At 33.0% G+C, this 21495-nt stretch overlaps 1 long non-coding RNA gene across 1 annotated transcript in view; it reads right to left on the bottom strand.

Moving 5' to 3' along the window:
• Positions 1–21495, bottom strand: part of LOC120767274 — a 153116-nt gene that overhangs the window by 98398 nt on the left and 33223 nt on the right. The window contains exon 2 of the long non-coding RNA XR_005704683.1: positions 14580–14699. This is a non-coding gene — a long non-coding RNA (uncharacterized LOC120767274). The remainder of the gene's footprint in view (positions 1–14579; positions 14700–21495) is intronic.

The following is a 21495-nucleotide window of genomic DNA, read 5'->3' as shown; positions in this document are numbered from 1 at the left end:
TTTTTCAACTTCGGCTTTCAATTGATACGAAATATGTATTCTAAAACTTTTAAGGAGACTTTAATCATTCTACTATGTTCAGAAGGTACTTTCTTAATTTCAACCCAGCCACTTAAGAACCACACCACTCATTCCTAACTCGAAGATTATGCAATTTAATTGCCTCTCTTCTCTTACTATGAAATTCGAGCATTTTGTGCGCAAATAAAAGTAATTGAGTGTCATTATTTATTTAGAAGTCGCAAGCGAGCAAAATTACCAAAAATTTCCGAACTCAAAACATTGGTATGTATGTATATGGTATATACGCTTATTACAACCCAACATGCACAGATTTCCGCAATATATTTTACTTTCGTTGCTCGACGCTCTCCTTTCAACTCAGCAACTTTCCTTTATACTTTGGATTATTTATTTTTGTTTACTTAAATGTTTCAGGAACTTGCCGATATCGACTGATATTTCGACAGAGACACGTGTTCTTGTATTTATGTAATATGAGAAATATCAACAACCTACTGCATTTATATGTACATATATACATATATGTATATATTTCTATACAAGTATGTACATAAATCTATCTTGTTAGTATTTTTGTGTGTGTTTTTCGTGCAATTTTTGTCAACAATTTATACAACTTTTCTATTTTATTTATTATTTTACTCAGCGCTAAGCTTAGTTGATCAAATTTATTACTCTCGAATTTCATGTCGATATGGTACTTCGGGCAGTTAGTTACACATTGTTCTAACATTTTTAGTGCAAAGCAATAAAGTACACATTTCTATATCTCGACGTAGATTTTTGCAAAATTTATGCGACAAATTCCAGTAATCCTTATCCGATTGGAAATTTATGACGAACAGGAATTGCAGGTGGAATGGGAATGTGAAGCAAACAAAACGATAAATTGTTATTATATTTTCTATTTTTCTTCGTTTTTGTTAGTTAAAGCAACAAATATGTGTATAATACGAAATATATATTTATATGTGGATTATAGAAAACTTTATTTCGTGGAAAAGGATAACTCACATGATGCAGAGAAATGAAGAATGATTTGGAATAAAGTTCAATAATTGAAATATTTATATTGAAAAACAATTGAAAAGTGTGGCCATATTATTGTATTGCTTTATAGCAAGTCTACTATTAGCTTTTATTAAAGATTTAATAAAATCAATAACCTTAAACAATTGTGAGTATTGCTATTATAAAGCAAATTTTAAAATTATGGCATTTTACGGAATATGATCGTCACCAGAGTCAATTTTCTAAATTATTTTCAATTATTTTATGCATAGTCGTAAAGGTTGCCACATGTTCAAAATTTATTAAATTCGAGTAACTTAAAAATTACGCCAAAATAGCCAAATAAAACGAAATAATAAAAAAAAATTATTGGAGTTGCCACCTGATCAAAATAAATTTCAAAATTTCTTGATTTGCTATGCTGTGTGCATAAAAAAATATACAAAATTGTTTAATACTTTTATAGATATATGTACATACATATGTACATACGTATATGTAAAATTAAAAAGGGTTGCCACCTGTCCTAATTATTTAAATGACAAAAAATTTATATTATCAAAATAACGTCAGAATAGCCAAATAAATCGAAATTATAAAAATAATAATTTAAGAGAGTTGCCACCTGCCAAAATAAATTTCAAAATTTCTTGATTTGCAACACAGGAAGCATATGTATAGAACATGCTAAGTTTTATAATACCTTATATACATACATATGTATATGTACATACATATGTATATATGTATATGTAAAAATAAATAGGGTTGCCACCTATTTTGAGTAAAAGAAAAAAGGTATAACATAAAAATTACGTCTGAACAGCCAAATAAAACGAAGTCTACAAAATAATAATTAACGGAGTTGCCACCTGATCAAAACAAATCAAAACCTTTTGATTTGCAACACAGTAAGCATATCAAATGTGTAAAATTTTAAAATGCTCTTTCGACATCATTCCAGATGTAGCCAACGTTTTTTTATATATTACAGTATGTTAATTATTTCCATGGTTATACCAGAAAACGTTGCCTACAATTAGGGTCATATACATACATACATATGTATGTATATATAAATAGCTTGAATATAAACTCAATCTACAGATTTTTAAATTGAAAAGATTTACTCCAAAGAATAACCAAAGTAAATGTTCACTTATTACTTTCCACAAAAGTTTTTCTTCATTTAACAAAAGCTTATTTAAATTCTCTGACTCACTCTCCCCTCAACGGCATATACTCTTTCACAACCAACGCCACTTAAATTTCCTGTGCTCACATTGCTAGTCCATTAAAATGGCTTACGCCAGCCCCAAATATTAAGTAAGTTAATTAGCAAAAACGATTAAGCAGATCAAAGACAAAATGGCGAAGTAATCTCGAGCAAACAGCAGAATGGTCGTAATAAGAAACGCGTCGCAACAAGCTTATCAAATTAGGCGGGAAGCCACAAATGTAGGCGTAGATTTATTGCAAAAGCAAGTGCTTACGAGCATCTACTGGTTGCTAAATTCAATTTGGCGCAAGTTGACAATGAAAGTCCTTGAAATATAACTGCTTAAATGTCCTTAGCGTATTCAAAGGCTGGTTATTGGCGCCGATGGTGGAATATGCGAATATACACACATCTATATACATATGTAAAAGCAGTATAAGTATAAGTTTGTATACACATAAGTGTCGGTATGTAGAACTTAATTATATAATACAGTTACTAATTTTATGCTAAAACATTTCGGAAAGTCCATAAAGCTCTGGCTTAGCTTTGATATTCTTAACTTTATCTGCGATTGGCATTTAATTAATTTTATTGTTGCGTATTGTGGTGATTTTCAAGGGGTGTGTGTAATTTGGGTTAGGCTTTTAGAAATGTGTTTTAGTATTTATTAAATGTTTGAATGTTTGCGATGCTTTGTTGGTAATTTTTTTTCAAGAGTTTAAAAAATGTTGGTTCTATTAGCAAAATTTGATTATTAAATTTTTTGGATAATAAAATTTGAACATACTATTTGAATTCAGATTCATATTTAATAAAATAGATTTTCACAAAATTTTTTTTTAGAGTTGCCACCTAACATGAAATAATTTTTGAAAAATAAATAAAATTTCAACATAAGAATTCAGATTCATGTTTAATAAAACAGATTTGCAAAAGAAATATTTTTTAGAGTTGCCACCTAATCTGAATTGTTGTTTTGGAAAATAAATAAAATTTGAATGTTAGAATTCAGATTCACATTTAATAAAATCGAGTTCGACAAAAATTTTTTTATGGTTGCCACCCAATTTGAAATAGTTTTTTGAAAAATAAATTAAATTTGAATGTACGAATTCTGATTCATATTTAATAAAATACATTTTCACACAAAAATTATTTTTTAGGGTCGCCACATAATTTGAAATAATTTTTTGGAAAATAAATAAAATTTTAACATAAGAATTCATACTCATATTTAACAAAATAAATTTTTAAAAAAATTATTTTTTAAAGTTGCCTCTTAATCTGAAAATTTTTTTTGGAAAACAAATAAAATTTCAACGTTAAAGTTTAGATTCACATTTAATAAAAGCGATTTTCACAAAAAAATTTTTAAAGTTGCCACCTAATGTGTTTTTTTTTTGTTTAAATAAATAAAAATCGAAAATTATAATTCGAATATGAAAAAGATAAGTTTTCATAAAAACTATTTTTAGGGTTGCCATCTTGTATGATTTTTTTTTTATTAATAAAAGTTGATGCGGTTTTTTGGCATATTTTGAAATGTTTGTCTAATTTTAAAAAAATATTTATTTTTTTTCTTTATGTTGAGAAATTAAATCTTCATAATTTTATTAAAAATATCGCTGCAGGAATTCTATTCAAATGCCTTAAAACTATTTACCGTAAATACACACAGATTACACCGACTACAACCACTTGAGAGCAGCACGATTACTTGCGTCAAATAAGCAGCAGCAACCAATTTAATTGAGCAGAAAAGCTACAAATGAATATACACAACCACACACATATATGTATACATATACCTATGTATTTATATGTATGCGTCTATATTTAATGCCAGCATATCCGAGATAAAAGTAAAATGTGCGTAAATATACAAATTTATTTTGGAGTCCACACACCCACACATACATGCTTATCCACCCGAAAATGAAAGGTAAACAGGCTTATGCTTATTTGCATTCCTCCATAAATTTCAAATAAATCAATGGATTTTATAGCGACAAAATGTTGCAGGCTCTTCCCTAACAGACGCCTTAAAGCTTTAGAAGGCAAAACTTTTTGGCAATGACTTTAGTATTTTTATGCTTAGTTGGCTGTGTAAGTATATGCATAAGTATAAATGTGTTAGATACATCTAATTCTAGTAAAGTACATATGTTTGTTTGTTTACGAACAATTGCCAAAATCCCATAATCCTCAAGATACAGCAGCAAACACTTAACCAACAACAATTTGGAAGTTTTCTGGTTCTTTGTTTTTATTTTGATAGAAATTTTATGGAATTAAAGTAAGCTTCAGGTTGCACTTTACATTACTATGAAAAAGCACGTGACTTTAAACATAAACAGCTATAAAATAAAAGTATTCACTTGACATTGGGTTGATGATTTCATATATATTTGGTGTATGGATAATTTAAACTTATGGTTTGCTATATCCGTTTTCAACGATCATAACTTCAAATTTTTCTGAAGGAATTTTTCCCTTTTGATAATTCGTTCTCAAAAACCGCGGAAGGAATTTTTGATAATTGGCCTTCTCGAATGATGTGTTTTATTTCCAGCTTAGTACAACCCTATTATATCTGAATCTTGAGATTTTTCGAGTTATTTACGTATTCGAAGGGTAAAGGTTCGTCGAGTAAATGGCTTGACTAAATACAAATCTATTCGCAATTTTTTGTGTATGATTCAAAAAAAGCGCACGCTCATCCAATGGTTATGGTACTCAACTTAAGAAGCTTAGGCCATGCAACAATTCATTTTGCACCACTGCAAGCTGAAGTGTCCACGCGCCATGCTGTCACACGTCGACGGCAATTCATAACAAAATAATTTAATTTTTTTATATGACAAACGTGCCCAGAGTTGCGCAATGATCACGTGCTGTGACGTAATAATAAATACAAATACGCTGGGAAAATCTATAGAAGTATAAATATGTATGTGTATAGGCAGGACACTCTTTACGTAGCTGCGAAGAAACATTTATTTGAAGGGATTGTGAAGAGAAATACATCTGGTCCGCAAAAAAATAGTTATGCACTGTTGCCAGTTTTTAGGTATTTTTCTATGTACTTATATGCAAGACACTCTTTACGTAAGCTGCAATGAAACTTTTATTTGAAGGGGTTGAGAAAAGTAGTTCATCTGGACCGAAAAATACTAGTTGTGCACTGTTGCCAATTTTCAGGTATTTGTTTTGTTTATTCTTTTCACTTAACACAGATTATTGAAGACTATTCAGAACTTAATTTTACAGTAATTAATTGTACTTTAGATTTTTATGTATTATACTACTCATATATCTTGCTTTTTTAATAAATAATTAGACAAAATAATAGTTGTGCACTGTTGCCAATTTTCAGGTATTTGTGTGTTTTTCCTTTTAACTTAACAGAAATGATTGAAGAATATTAAGAACTTAATTTTGCAGTCATGAATTGTATTTAATATTGTACTGAAAAGGGTCTTTCTCTGTTTTGATGTTTTATAGTACCTAAGTTTATATATTAATTTTTCAGTAAATATTAAAGAATATATTTTGTAGAAAAAATATAAAAAATAATAATATAAAATAAATATAAATAATTTTATATAGTTTTAACCGTAATTACATTATCTGTTTCTGATAGAGCCTTATTTGGTAAAAAGTTACTTTCTATGTAATAATGTCAAAGTATATTCAGATGGCTAGTTCAGCTAGCCAATCATATTAGTTCTGAAGAAATGTGCAATTAGTTAATTTCCCTACAGGGCATATTTTACATACAAATAAATAGGCTATTTATATTTATGCATGTAGGTATCATAAAAGTGAGCAATATAATGCTTAAGAGGGTCACAAGCATACGAAGACACGTGATGTAGTGTATACACATATGCTTGGAAAACAACTTCATGCTCGCAACCGAAATCGTCGAGTATAGAGAGAGTATGCATTGCAGACATGTTGAATGTAGAATGAGAATGGAGTCTATACGCGAAAACGATGAAATATTTGAATTAATATGTCTGGCAATAAAAGAATTTTCCGAATAATAAAAAATAATAGCAAGCAAAGGTGGAAAGTCAAAAACTCTAAAAGTATTAAGTGAAATACAAAACCGGGAGTATTATGGAGTAAAATTAATTTTTTGTTTTTAACTCCTATAGAAACTATCATTGCGGCTTTTGTTCATTAGAAGAAGTTCCGACTAAAGTTTCGACTATTTTGAGAAGTTTTCCAAAGATATACGAGTAACCTGTGAAATTAGATTAATATTTAATATAATAGATTTTCTAAAAATTATTCTTTTAGGGTTGCCACCTAATCTGAAATATTTTTTTGGAAAATAAATAAAGTTAGAACATAAGAATTCAGATTCACATTTAATAAAATAGATTTTCACAAAAATTATTTTTAGGGTTGCCACCTATTTTGATTTATACTTTGAAAATAAATAAAAATCGGAAATTATAATTCGCATTTCTTTTTAAGAAAAGTATAGATTTTCATAAAAACATTTAGGGTTGCCACCTAATATGTTTTCTTTTTAATAAATAAAAGTCGTAGAGTAGAATTCGGAAAAGGTTGTTTTCACCTATTATTAAATATAGATATAATTTAAAAAAAAAAAATTCTTTATGTTAAAAATTAAATTAGAAATTAAATCTTCAGACGTCTTTGGACAGAAACTATCATTGGGCTTTTCTTTGTTATATGAAGAAGTTCCAACTAAAGTCACCTTCATGCCCAATGAAATAAAGAATACGTTTTCGGGTTTTCTTGAAGCGGCAGGTAGCATAGTCATTTTCAAAGTTACGTAAGTAATCCGTGGTCTCTTTGAATACTTAGTCATGTGTCAGAATTCGCTGGCTATATCAACGTTTGGTAATAACCAGCGTGAAGACAGCTTCCTCATATGTTTCAAGTTCGAAAGCTCTGTCACTATGCTCTAGGAGTGTATATTTATCTAATCCCATAAACAGTGAATATTTGAGACTATAGGAAAGAAGAATTTTGTGAGTGCTGTGCTCCTTATTAGAAAAAATGCGTACAGAACTTCGCATTAAAGTCACCAACAACTCAAAATTAAAGAAGAACATCATTTCATTAATTTCAAAACGCATTAATTATCGATATAAATATCTTTAATAGCATAAATGTGAACTTCCTTCCACACACGCTTTTGTCACTCATTTTCATTTTCTTTAAGAATAATTCTTATTTCCCTGCAGCAAAGCAACATTTCGCACTTAAGTGTTTCGCGCACAAAAACGCGGAAATACGAAGTTCTTGAAATGCAACAGAAGGGAAGTGAAAACAAAAAACAAACTAACAGAAGAGCAAAATCGCATAGACGTTGCATTGAATTGCGGGTGCAGCGCAATCACGCACCGTGAACACATTCACCGACGAGTAAGTCAGCACACTTAAAATACAAAACATTCATATTTCCTGCATTATATAAATTTTCTTTTCTTCAGCGGCATTGCTTTTGTATGCGCAATTCCACATTTATCGTTAGAATGAGGTACTTACAGCTAGAGCGCCTTTTTGCCATTTACTAATGAGAAAGTTAAACAATGGACAACAAAAAAAAACACAGCCATTTCACCACTACAACCAACAAGTGAAAGGTATTGTAAAGGTACATTTGTGAATGTGTGTGTTAGTGTTTATATATGTATATGTGTGTATGTGTGTGTTGCATTCAGTGCCACGTCACGCCAAACGTCTTGGCAAACGAGCACTGACTGTTGCTGGCCGACATGCAACGAACTTGCCGCAGTCACTTGGCTAACTTCCGCTTCGCTACTCAACTACGGCTACCTCCGCTTTACTTTTGTTCAGCTGTCACTTAACTCCTTAGTTTCTTGCTCCTGCCGGCGAGCGCACCGCCGTTGGCCCAGCGGTCGCACTACACTCTGCAGCTTGTACACGCAAACGTTTTATTACTATTATTATTATCGTTGTTGTTGTTTTAATAAAGCATTTCTTTATTGTGTCGCAGTCAGTCCGTTAGTCAGTCGCTATGTATACAGTTAGTTAAGCGGCAGAGTTTGCGTGGAAATCGGATTTTAATTGCTTGTGACTGTCAACACCTGCAACACAATTACAATTAGCGAAATATTTGGCAACAATTGCAAATGTATATTTAAATATATACAAACGTATACGTGAAGGGCTTAACAAAAGTTCGCTGGTCTTCATGAAACATCGCCTTCACATTAACAATTACACAAATTGCTGTAGAGCTTTCTAAGAGCTTTTATAGAGCTTTTTTAGATTTATTAGTCTGAAGAAACTTATATGTTCGAAGTCTAATATACCTTCTCAAACTTGTAAAGAGACATAGGGGCTTAACATGGATTCGTTGGTCTTCGTAATACATCGTTTTAATGTGTAGAGCAATTTCATAAACGAAAATTGTTGTAGAGCTTTTATAGAGCTTTTTTAGAATTATAAGTCTGAAGAAACTTATATGTTGTAAGGTCTAATATACCTTCCCAAAGTTTTAAAGAAGACACAGATTTCTCTAACCTAAAATTTGTAAAAAAAAACAAAGATTATTACGAACATTTTAGGTCTACTTCTTAGGCCAATGCATGCTCCCTAGGAAAGAAATATATTTTTGGAGCTGCACTGTAAGTTATATTCTCATCTAGAGGTTTGTCTATTTTGATATAAGTGATTATTTGGAATAAAAGCTTAATCGGGAACCCTTCCTCTGTCATCTAAAATAAAAGAGTATTTACGGAACTATCGCAAAAATCGCATTTTTTACATATAAAACTATCCCGGTTATAGTAAACCTGAAATACTCGTATAATATTAACAGTACTTGGGCTACATGCTTCATTACTCTTTGTATTATTTTGATCCGATCAAGTTTCTGCTTCGGCATTCATGCAGACAATTCTTTATACATCACAACAGAATGCAACATTTCTTGATTTCAATCTTAAAATAAGAAGTTCATCATTACAAAGTTCCTTCTTAATATCTAAGGACTTTTTTATTGCTTTAGCTCAATCAAATTATTACCGAGCACTTTTCACCCAAATTATTGCCTACATTTTGGATTGGAAAAAAAATATTAGGGAACTTTAGAAACAAAAGTGATTATGATTGCATATTTTTCTTCAAACCGAATATTGTCCTTAAAATTAATAAAAAATAATAATGAAATTTCGTAACTCAAAGACTGGACGAACTTTTGTTTATGCCCACTTAAATATTTGTATGTATATATTTACTTCAGACGTCCAGTAGTTAAGTGAACACTGCGTGACGTCTTACATGATAATGATTTGGTAAGTTCGACTATGTGCTGCCTTTATGTGTGAAAACTTAAAGCATTACACAGAAGTAATGTGTCTTAAGTGTCCGTTTGTGCCTTAGTTTATGCAAAACTGAAGTGTGTTAATAATTTATGAGTTTACTGAAGAGACTTGTGGAGAGTAAGGGAAAAGTATTGAACTGAAAGGGGTATTTTATATTTGTTGTATGAAACTACGTTAGAGCGATTGTTCTTGCTAAGAGAATATTAGATACGTGGTTACATGCTATACTACTATGAGTAGTTAGTAATTTTAAAAATCAGAATTTATTCTTCAATATCTGCATATATGTATCTTCCCCCTCAAAGTAATACAATACACTTGTGCCAACATTTTTTTAATAGTCGAAATAGCTTCTAAAGTCAATTTCCCGACTAGCCTTCAATGCGCGTAGCGATTTACGTTTAATGTCTTCAATTGACTCAATACAATTTCCCCGGAGCGGTCGTTTGAGTCTGCTGAATACCCAAAAGTCACACGGAGTTAAATGGCGAATACGGTAGTTGTTTGCAAATTTAGCAAAAAATTCTCGAATAGTCAACTCAGCGCATTATCGTTGTGCAAAAACCAAGAGTTATGGGTCCCTAATTCCGTCCTCTTTTTACAAATAGCTGCGCCCAAATGACTCATAACACTCATATAGAAATCCTTGTTGACAGTTTGGTCGGTCAGAAGGAATTCGAAGTGCACCACTCCTCGACATTCGAAGAAAACTGCAATATAGCCTTGATTTTTGATCTGTTTCGACTTGATTTTTTCGGCTTCGGCCCCCTTTGCCACGATATTCGGCCCGTTGATCGCTTGTTTGCGGTTTTTTCGCATCTAAGACTCATCGTCAGTAATAATACTTTTCATAATATATTGGTAGTCGGAAAGGATTATTTCACAGACATCAACGCGATGCCGTTTTTCGATTTTTTTTTAGGTTAAACATACTCAGAACATTTACACGTTCGAGCGCTATTTGTGTTGTTTACAGTAACTTCGAATATTCATCTCGGCCAAAAAATTAAAAATTAAATCGCGAACATCAACAACAACGCTGAACTTAGTTCAATTTTTATGCAATGAAGCTGCACCAAGAACCAGTGCTTATGGTGGGTATGGTATATCTAATTCGAAGATCACTTCAAGACGAAATTCGTTAAGGTAGTCAAAAATCAGTTGTAGCCTGTTGTCCTTCAAGAAATTAGGTAAAATAGTTTTCGAAGACGAATCACTATTCACCACTACAATGTGAGCTTTCAAACATCGGATAAAACAACTGCATTTTTGAGCACTCAAAACATGGACTTGATGAGTCATCCGCGGTATAGTCCTGACTTTTTACCTAATGACTTCTTTTTATTCTAAGAGGTTTTTCGACACCTAAAGGAACAGTTGATACGTTAAGAATATATGTTTTGGAGATGCCGCAATCAGAGTGGCAAAAATGCTTCGACAATTGGTTGAAACGCATGCAAAAGTCTATAGATCTTAATAAAGAATATTTTGAAAAGTTTTTCAAATATTTTCCATCATTAGTATTTGCTTTGTTCTCTAATATCGATATATAAAAAGCAGCGTAGTGTATCCATCAATATATATATACAAATTAACACCCAAAGGCAGACTGCAAAGCCATAAAAAAAGAATAATAAAATTTGGCGTTAATGTTTGCGCATATTTATTTATTTGCTTGGCATTTAATTTATTTTTATTTTCTGTAGATTTCTTTATTATATAACAGCTTTATTTCACACATCCTCTTGCAGGCGGGTAAAAGCCACAAAAACATTAGCAAACAAATAAATACACCCATGTCCATAAAACACACAATTAGCGTAACTGTTGTTTGCGTTTTTATAGCCATTGTCTTTGCTGATGTTGGCGCTGTTGGCAAGTAGGCTGCCAAATATTTTGCGGTCATAAATTAAGTTGGCAAGTTGGCCAAACGCTAGACAATATGTTAAATAAGTGGCATGATAAAGTCACATACATTTTATTTTGACATTATTTGGGTTAAACGAGACTTAAAACCCCCGGGGGGTAAAGTGCAAATGTGCTGGCTTTAATTTTTAAATAAATATTTATAAAATTTTAAATAATTTACTATGGTAGAAATAAATTGAATTTTTACTCACAACAGAATATCAAACGGGCTACCCTGTACTTTTTTCGCCCTTTCGTCAAATTCCTGACTTATGAATTTATTTCAATAAATTATTTAGCTAACCAATAATTAGCATTATTGCGAAAATATACAAGCATACAAATATGTATGGAGATGTGTGTGTGTCTCCCGTTGCGGTGTGGCAAAAAACCGACTAAATTAAAGCCATTAACATTTGGCCGCTGTAATGCGATTTGCGGTTTCAGCATATGGAAATTATTTGTGGTGGCTTCAGTTTGAAAAAAAATATGCAAAAACGAATTCGCTATGTAATTTGTAAATAATTCAATAATAAACCACGAAAATGCGTGCATGCAGAAATTGGTCGATTTTTTTTAGAATATTTGCATGAAAAACGGTTACAAATACTATTAAACAATTCATGAAAAATTTAATAAAATGGAGCATACTTAGAAATTTGAAAATGGAAGGTTTAAAGGATTTACTATTTAAGCAATATACAATAATTCTGGTTTTAAACCAGGGTTTCTACAGTCGCTCATGATCGAGTGTACACAGTAGCTGTGATCTGCTGCCTACATTTCGGCGGAATCTCTAAAAGAAACAGTGTTGGACAAGATCAAAAAGGGTCTCTCAAAATCGAGTATAAGCGATAGCTGTAATGTGTTGCCTACATTTCGGCGGAATCTTAAAAAAAAGTGTTGGAAAAGGTAGGAAAGGCTAAGCTGAAGTTCTGTTAAAGGTTTTATATGAGTAATAATCGAAGCTAGACTATTTTCTGAAATTTGTAAGAAACAACGACTTTTCGTAATCAACAAAAGAAAAGGGGATACCAGCTTGTCATCCGCATATCACTCCCTATACATGCTTGATGCAGCGGAAAAGCTATTTGCAAGACTACTTAAATCTAGACTGTGAGCGATTATCAATGAAACTAGCAGACTCTCCCCCAGACAGGACGATTTTAGACACGAAAAGCCAACTCTTGGCGCTATCAGAAGCGTCAATTAAAGTGTAGAAGTCGCACAGCGTAGATACCCTAAATACCAGCGAATAGTTCTGTTGGCAAATATAGACGTTCGAAAAACGTTCAAACGTTTTAGAAAAAAAATTGTAGAAGTTCCGATTACCTCAATGCTGTGATATGCAGCTATCTTAGTGACAGAAAACTGCTGGAACAGACTAAAGAAGGATCAGAGCAAATTGAAGCTATGTCAAGAGCAGCAAAGGGTCATATTAGGCCAAGACCAGTTCGACAATATTATAACGGAATACTAAAACTTGACATGCCAAATAAATCACATTAAATCGGCCACACAGACGACATAGCAGTAGTAAGCACAGCCCGGGAAAGAGAGCAAGCACGAAGCTTTATAAGGTCGTGATTCGGACGCAACATGGCTTGACTCACATAATCTCCAGCTCGCTACAGAAAAAACGGAGCTACCACTGCTGACGAACACGCACATTCCTCTCGTAATAAGTATGCTAAAGGCTAAGAATATTCTAAGTGCGGAAAGAGATGTGAAGCTTAAGACTAAGCCCCATATTAACCTTCTGGATACAAACCCAGCAGGAAAGGCAGCGAAAATCAGCTCTTACCTTGGCAGACTAATGGCCAACATAGAAAAGAGAAAATGCTTAATGTCAATAACCACCAGTGTCTTATTATATTGAGCAGATGTGTTAAACAAGGACGACGTAAGGTATTGGCCAGAGTATACCACATCGCAGCCATCAGAGTTGCAGCAGCTTACCGAATTGTGTCTGATTAAGTTCTCATTGATCATCTAGCGCAAATGGCCGAATAAAGAAGGACACGATACTCGCATGGCAACGAAGATGGAAGAATGAGAGTCGCGCCAGATTGACGGCCAGACTCATAAGATATTTAAATCTATGGACAAGACGCAAATTTGGAGAAGTCGACTTCTACACAACACAACTGCAATCTGGACACGGATGGCACTCGCTGCTGATGTGACGACAACTCTGATGGAATGGAAGTCATTTTCCACAACCTCATTTCAACTAATATAAAAAAAAAAAAACACTTAATTCAAAAAGGTAACAGCAAACGTAGTGTAGTTCGAAGAAATTAGTTCCATTATGAAACCATTATAAAAAGAATGTGTGAGTTACGATATGAAACTACCCAAAAACTTCGAGATCAGACTTGTAAGCGTAGGTGTTGCTGAAACATCCATACGCTCTACTTGAAAGCATAAATCTATTTTGGTTTCTCCTTGTACATATAAACGTACGTATACTGGCTCAATTATTGTGCCTATAATGACACTCTCCAAAAATTTAATGACCGCAATAAAAGCATTTTTTCTCAAGTAACACCAGGTACCTTCGTGTCCTTGTTCGTGTATACTTATAAAAAACACGTTACTCACATATTCACTGCTGAAGGGTAGTGCTACACTTCCTTCAAGTTTAACGAACATAAAGCATAGCTGATATACTGAAATCGTTATTGTGGTATTTTTTTGTAGAATTTTTCACCACATATGACATTAAAAATTCAACGAAATCTTTAAAATTTATGATATGTAAATTGCCTTCACAGAAAACACCGCAAGTGACGCCTGAATAGGCTACTATAATGGCATTGTGACCAGAAAAGCAATTTACTTGATTGAGGTATTAATTCTAAGAAATGGGAAATTGTACTTTTAGCGGAAGAAAGTAATAAATAAAGTGTGACTAAAACGATAACTTGAAGTCTATTTTTAAAATATTTCACAAAGCATTTCTAATACACAGTTTTGACTAGAACTACTCAGTGTCGGTTGCAATTTTTGGAAATGCTATAGATGGCATGGTTGGGTGTTTGGTGAGTTAATCTATATATGATTAGTTTACTTACCTTTCTTTTTTCGAAGACAATAGTTTCAACTTTGAAATCACCAAAGAATCTATTGATGAGGTGTTGGAAAACCAAGAACTCAGCGAAGTCAGTTCATGCAGTTAATGGCGGTTAGTGTTCCTGAAATTATAAAAATATTATTTATATTTTAAAAATTGATTTAATAATGTCAGGAAATATTTTAACTGAAAAGAGATTATTGCTTTAAAGCTAGACAAATTCCATAATATTAAGAACTTCAAAGAGGTAAAAATATCGACCAGTTTATATGATAGCTATGTGCTATAGAGGGCCAATCTGAACCATTCATTCGAAAACTGTAGTGCTACCTTGAATAATAACTCAAGCTGAATTTCGTGAAGATTTCTTGTAAAATAAAAGAGTTCTTCATATAAAAATAAAAGCTTGATTTTGGTCGATCAGGTTGTATGGCAGCTATAACCTATTGGTTCCGACCGTGTAAAACATTTTACATCGATATTTCAAAAACTGAAGATCTGAAGGACTAGTTCGCCTATATACAGTAGAGCAGACGAACATGGTTAAAACTCCTTTCTGGCTCTATTGAGCGTACTGTTCGCATCGCCATCACTCATCTTGAGACCCAGTATTCATTATTGGATAATATTCGACTGAGTAGACCACGTTCAGCATGCAGTGAAGAAAATACAGCAGCCGTAGCTGAGTGTGTACAAGAAGACCTTAAGAGTCGATTCGGCGCCGTTCGCAGCAAATCATCAAATCATTAAATTGAAAGCGTACAAAATATAGTTTGTACAAGCACTGAGCCGCACGACCTTCCCAAACGACATCAAAAGTTCCAAGAAGACCTGACGTTTTCGAGCCAAATTTTGTTCAGCGATTAGACCCATTTCTGGGTATGTAAACAAGCAAAATTTGCCGCATTTGGGACGAAAAGCAACCTGAGGACAGTCAAGAGCTGTCATTTAATTCAGAAAAAATAGCGATTTGGTGTGGTTTGTGGGCCAGTCCATATCTCTTCAACACTGATGCCGGTGAGTAGATAACTTCACGTTTTGGGCCGGTGGATTGGCCATCACACCGTTAGGCTTTTTCCTGTGGGGATATGTAAAGTTAAAAATCTTTGCGGACAACCCCACTGCGATGCTGGACTTTGAGCAAAACATCACGCGTGTCATTCGCCAGTTACCAGTCGAAATGCTCGAACGAGTCATTCAAAATTGGACTCTACGGATGAATGATCGACGTAGCCGCGACCAACATTTGAAAAAGATAATCTCCAAAAAATAAATGCCAAAGCACCTTTTTTCGAATGATAATAAAAATTCCTAATTAAATTTGAAGTTTCTGTGTTTTTTCTTTCAAAAAATAGGGAACTTCTAAATAGTCCAATATTTTAATATTACGAAATTTCTAAATTTCCACAAACAAACTGACATATAATTTAAAAAGATCTAAGCACTGCTGAGCGCTATAAATAACCATTTTCAGTCGCAGGCACACGCACAGACCAAACGTGAATCACAGTAATGACTCGTTGGCATGTGCATTTCTGCCTACTTGTCGCATTTTTTAGGCCACAACCGTTGCGAGTGGCAAAAAACTCGCCACCGTTGAAATTTTCGCCATGCAAATGCAGTACTTAGAAAAGTGTTGTTGTTGTTGTTGCTAGGCGTGAATGGTTAGCTGGCTATTTTGGCCGCCGTCGGTGTGGTTGGTGTGGTTGGCAAATATGCTGCAGGTGCATATTTTAGGTGGACCGCTGATAACTGCTTTTGGCATTACTGCAAGGTGCAACTCGCGAGCGTTCCTTGCCGCGCCCTTCCGCCACGGCGGTTGCCACATGAATGCACTGGCACATCATCAGTCATGCGGGAAAACTGTGTGCACTTATTTAGAGCTTTACTGTGGTTTTCATGTGCTTAAACTACTACAAGTACGCAGACATACAATCATAAATGCAGGTGAGTGTGTTTGTATATTTTTGTAGAAAGAAGATTTGAATATTTTTTGACATGATACTTAGACGAGTAGGTGATTTAGGCAAATATAAATAATAAACTAAAATTATTTGATTTTTTTATATTTTTTTGAAATAAAACATTGAAGGAATTCAACTATTTAAAAAAAATTAAATTTCAAAAATTTAAAATTAAATATTTCAAATGAAAATCATGTAATTCCTGCATTTCCGCAACCACCAGCAAACAAATAATATTGTTGGTCATTGTAATGAATAAATGCGTTCGTGCAAAATTAATGCAGATTGCTGCCGTGCTTGGCTTTCATTTGCATTACCGTGATGTGCGTGCCCTCCAACCTGCCTCAACCGTCCTTTATCGCCTGTTGCCTCCACTTACTGCACTCACTGTCCATTTTAATATGCACAGCCAACATTTACTGCAAACCACATTCTGCAATTTTCTATTTGCAATAATTTTAAAACCACAATAGCAGCCAATTGGGCCATGAAAATAACTGCGAGCGCGCATATCTCGATGCATATTTCCATTATTGCTTCCGAATATTTGCCTATTTTCGAATAGTAACACTCGCTGAATGGTATATTGAAAGGGAGTGAAATCTGTATTGCGCTTAACAGGTGATTAGTATCCATATTCGATAATCTTTCAGAATTGAAAATAAATCAGAATTCTTCTAAAATGCTTTATTCGAAGCTTAAGTGTAATTAAAAGTATTTGAAGATAGAGTCACCAAATTATATAAAGAAGATATACTATATATGTATATACACATATATTTTGAAACTAAACGACAACAGAACGCAAATATGCTATTTCGAAAAATAATAACACTAGCGACATCTATCCACCTACGAAGGGTGTCACAGTTTTTTGTTTTTTTTTTTTTTGTTTATAGAATGTGCTATAAATTCAAAATATTAGCGTTTATTACAAGTATAATATTTGTATGGCAAAAATATTAATATTAATTAGAATCTCCAATAAACAACACAAATTTTGGACTGTTTTAGAAATTAAAATAAAGTAGGATATAATAAACATAAAAAACAAAATCCTTAAAACTATTTTCATAAAAAAATCAAAAAATAATAATTTTCATAAAAAAGTTTATTGTCATAAAAAATCCATTTCCATAAAAAAAATTATTTTGTAATTAATTAAAATATTATAAAATTCCCAAAATCCTTTTATTACGTGAAAAATATACGCATTAATACCGCATAACATGTCCCCAATTTATTTGCATTTTAATTATTTTTCAACGTTTGTGATTTCCGTTTCCTCATGTTGCAACATTAATTTAAATTCTCCCGTTTATTTAATAAGCTGCCACCATAAATCAATTTCCTTTTCAATTAACCACAAAATACCCCATTAAATAGTTTACGCATTTGTGTACTTAGTGCTATTGTCAATAGGCAAACAAAAAGCAACAACAATAAAAACACACGCGAGCGCAAAGTACAGCTAACTTGCATAAGCAGCAACAAAATAGCAAATTATCATTGAAATGCCAATGTTTACATTTAATTCATTGGCAAACATCAAAGTTACAATGTAATGCATACACCGGCACACGCATACACATGCAAGTGGCCAAACAACGGTAACGCTATTAAAACATTATTTATATGCAAATGTGGTTTAAAGCTTTCGTGGTGAGAAAATAATTATGTACAAATAATTTGATATGTTGAAATAGCAAAAAAAGCACTAAGGAATAACTGGTGTTTGCATGTGTGTTGGTATGGCATCAACTGCCGGCAACTGCGCAGTAAGCATTTTATGCGTGTAAATTAAAAGGTTAATGGTATTTTAGCATTGTTTTTGTATTTCTACAGGTATGTATGTGCTATAGATTTTGTCACATGTCAAATAGAGCGAATTAGGTGTTTAGTTCAATGCATTATAATGTAATGATTTGGAAGAACTAAATTATTTTATATACATCGTAGGAAATGTGGAAGGTGTACATGGCGTATACGGAACATTTTCATTTGAGGCTTTTGCTGTTATCTAGTGTGGGTCACAAGTTTCTATTGACGTTATTTATGATTTATAGCTGACATTACATGCCGCAACAGCATAAAATTAGCATAATTAAAAAAAATTATTTGAAAGAAAATAATATTAATGAGTATTTTTTAGCGTATTGAGTAGCTATTTGTATGTACACAGGCGAGTTGGTTCGTTGGTTGGCTGAAAAAGGCACTAAGGCCATCATTACGGCCGTTTGGCTTACGGTTGGTAACCTTATACAGCAACACAGTGGACTTAGTAATAGAAAAAACCGTAGTCTTTCCAACCAAAACTGACAAATGCTCCTAAACTGGAGCAATGGGAGCCATGGAATATGTCCCGTCTCATCCGGCTTAAGGCTGGGCTTTCTCATTGATAATGTTTCAGCGTCTCATCATCCACCGCGCAAGCTCAGCATGCCGCTGAATCCACTTTTCTCGTTTTCTGAAGGTGGGATCTTAATGGTAGATGCCCTATGATAACCCCTACGATATTAATAAGCTGCCTTTTACCTAAAAGTAGGAGCTTTTTGGCCTGTCCGCCTTCAACACTACCCCGAGTACCTTTGTGGCTTATATTCTGAAACCTGAGGTGGTCCTCTAGGCGAATGGCTTCCAAGCAGTCAACTCGTCAGCCTTTTCATTTACATCTATTCGTATATGACACGGTTCCCATTTAATATTAACCGAGTTACCTACTGATGATCTCATTATTGCCTGCTAGCAAAACCTAACCCAGTGAGACTTAGTATTCGTGATCCTAAATGATCTTTCAAAATGGTTTGCACTGATCCTTTCGATATTTCAACGATGCCAGTAAGATCTCTGACCGTTAATCGTCGATTCTCAAGCACCAATTCTTTTAGTTTATTGACATGTTGATCTTAAGTTGATGTTGATGACCGTCCTGGGCGACATTTGTCATCAACGCGTTCTCGCCCATCTTTGAGTAATTTGTACCAATCAAACATTCTTGCTTGAGAAAAACAATTAGCACCAAAGACCTTGTCCATTCAACCTGAACGTTCCGGCACCAGAAATTTTATTTCGCTCACAAAATTTAATGAAGCTTTTTGGTTTAATTTTAGTAATCGTAGAAATCGCCGAAAGCACTTTAAGTACTTCAGAAAGACAAGCGTATACTAAACACTAATGATTATATTGATGTGACATTTGCCACAGATGTCACTGATGGTCCTACCAACATAGAAAATAAAAAAAGTCTACTCATGGGTTCGCTCGCTTTTGTTTTGGAAATTTCGAAATTTTAATTTACACTGATGGAATAATGTCTGTAGTGGAAAAATGGCAAAAAGTGGTCGACCAAAATGGTACATATTTGTTTATTTATTTATTAGTATAAATGAAAAGAAAATAAGTTGAAGTTTGATTGAAAATATGAAAAGACTTTTTCGACTACCCAATATATACCTGGATTTAAAGAATCCAAAAATATTTTTATTGATGTTGGTTGTGAGGTTTGGTTTGCAATAAAATTTAAAATCACCATATAAGAGATATGAGAAACACCATAGCGTATACGTAACTTTTGACTTCAATAACTTTACCAAATTTTACAGAAAATTTTCTCAATCCGTTTCCAATAACACTTCGTATCATAATTTCATAAGCAAACCTTAAAAAAAATCAGTTATTGCTGATTAATTCCCTCAATGACTGTACTCATTTCACTTTGACCTTTCAATCATACATCTCAACTGGTAATTGACGATAAGTGAAGTAATTTGAAAATTGCTTGGTCAGCGCGCGTAATGTTACTGAGAAATGTACGGATATCAGCAAGAGAAGCACACTTATCAAAATATATGTATGTGAAGATACAGACTGTCTGTATGTGTAAAAAATGCGTTAGTTTTGCCGAGCTTGCGACAGCGTGACCGTCATTATTGGCTACATAATTCAAAATGTCACATATTCACTGGTGATCAATTGCTGCTGCAAAAACCGATGTACACTCAACGGCCATTAAAAGTGTAATACGTTTATAAGAAGCCATAAAATGGACGCTCAATGAAATAGCAGAAAATTTGTGCGTTGCTGTGTGACAGAAAGAAAGGACAAGGTAATATTTTTTTGAAATAATATTAAATTTTATTGACGAGTTTTTAGTAAAATTGAATTATTATTTTCGTAGTAAAAAAACAAATTTTTGGTGATATATAAAAATGCCTTCAAACCTTGGGAGCATAGTAATTGGATTCCAAAATCATAAAGAAAATAAACTTTAAAAAATCAAAAACAAAAAAACAATAAAAAGAACAAAAAAAAAATTAATTAAAATAACATTCATAATTCCGTAAAGAGTGGGAATAGATGACCATACATAAATTAAAATTTCGAGAGCAACATTTCACTAAACTAATTTTTTATTTTTTTTCGAGAATGCCGGAATATGTTCATTTTAATACAGTACTGGTTCATAAAGACCACTATTTTGAATAAACAACCCGTTTTTCTCAACGTTTTTATATTTTTTTAAACCCTCCTTTCTCTTTATTTGCCTTTTTACTTAAAACTTTAATCAGATCCATAAATTATGTTTCCTCCCACTTAGCTTTGCGAAATATCCGCAATTTTCTTTACAAACTTTGCTCACCAGCATTCAACCTTTATGCGCTTCGATGAGTGTATGTGTATATGTATTTGCGTCCAGTGTCAACGTTGACAAATGTGTGCAGTTTAGGAATTTTTATTCAATAGTTGAAAAATTCATTGCTGTCACATTACTGTGTTTGTATGTACGCATGTGTGTGTAAGATTTATTGTATACATCTATCGAAGCAGTTTTTTTTATTTTTTTATCGTAGTCGTTGTATGTGAGTGTATGCGTTGGTATGGTCGCTTAAGTTTATGTGTGAAATTTTTATGGCTCTTTATGGTTACTGAAACAACTGCATATAGCAAATGCGA

This window comes from Bactrocera tryoni, chromosome 2 (assembly GCF_016617805.1).
Source record: "Bactrocera tryoni isolate S06 chromosome 2, CSIRO_BtryS06_freeze2, whole genome shotgun sequence".
Lineage (NCBI taxonomy): Eukaryota > Metazoa > Arthropoda > Insecta > Diptera > Tephritidae > Bactrocera > Bactrocera tryoni.
The sequence above is the reverse complement of the archived record's forward strand: the minus strand, read 5'-3'. Positions and strand labels throughout refer to the sequence as shown.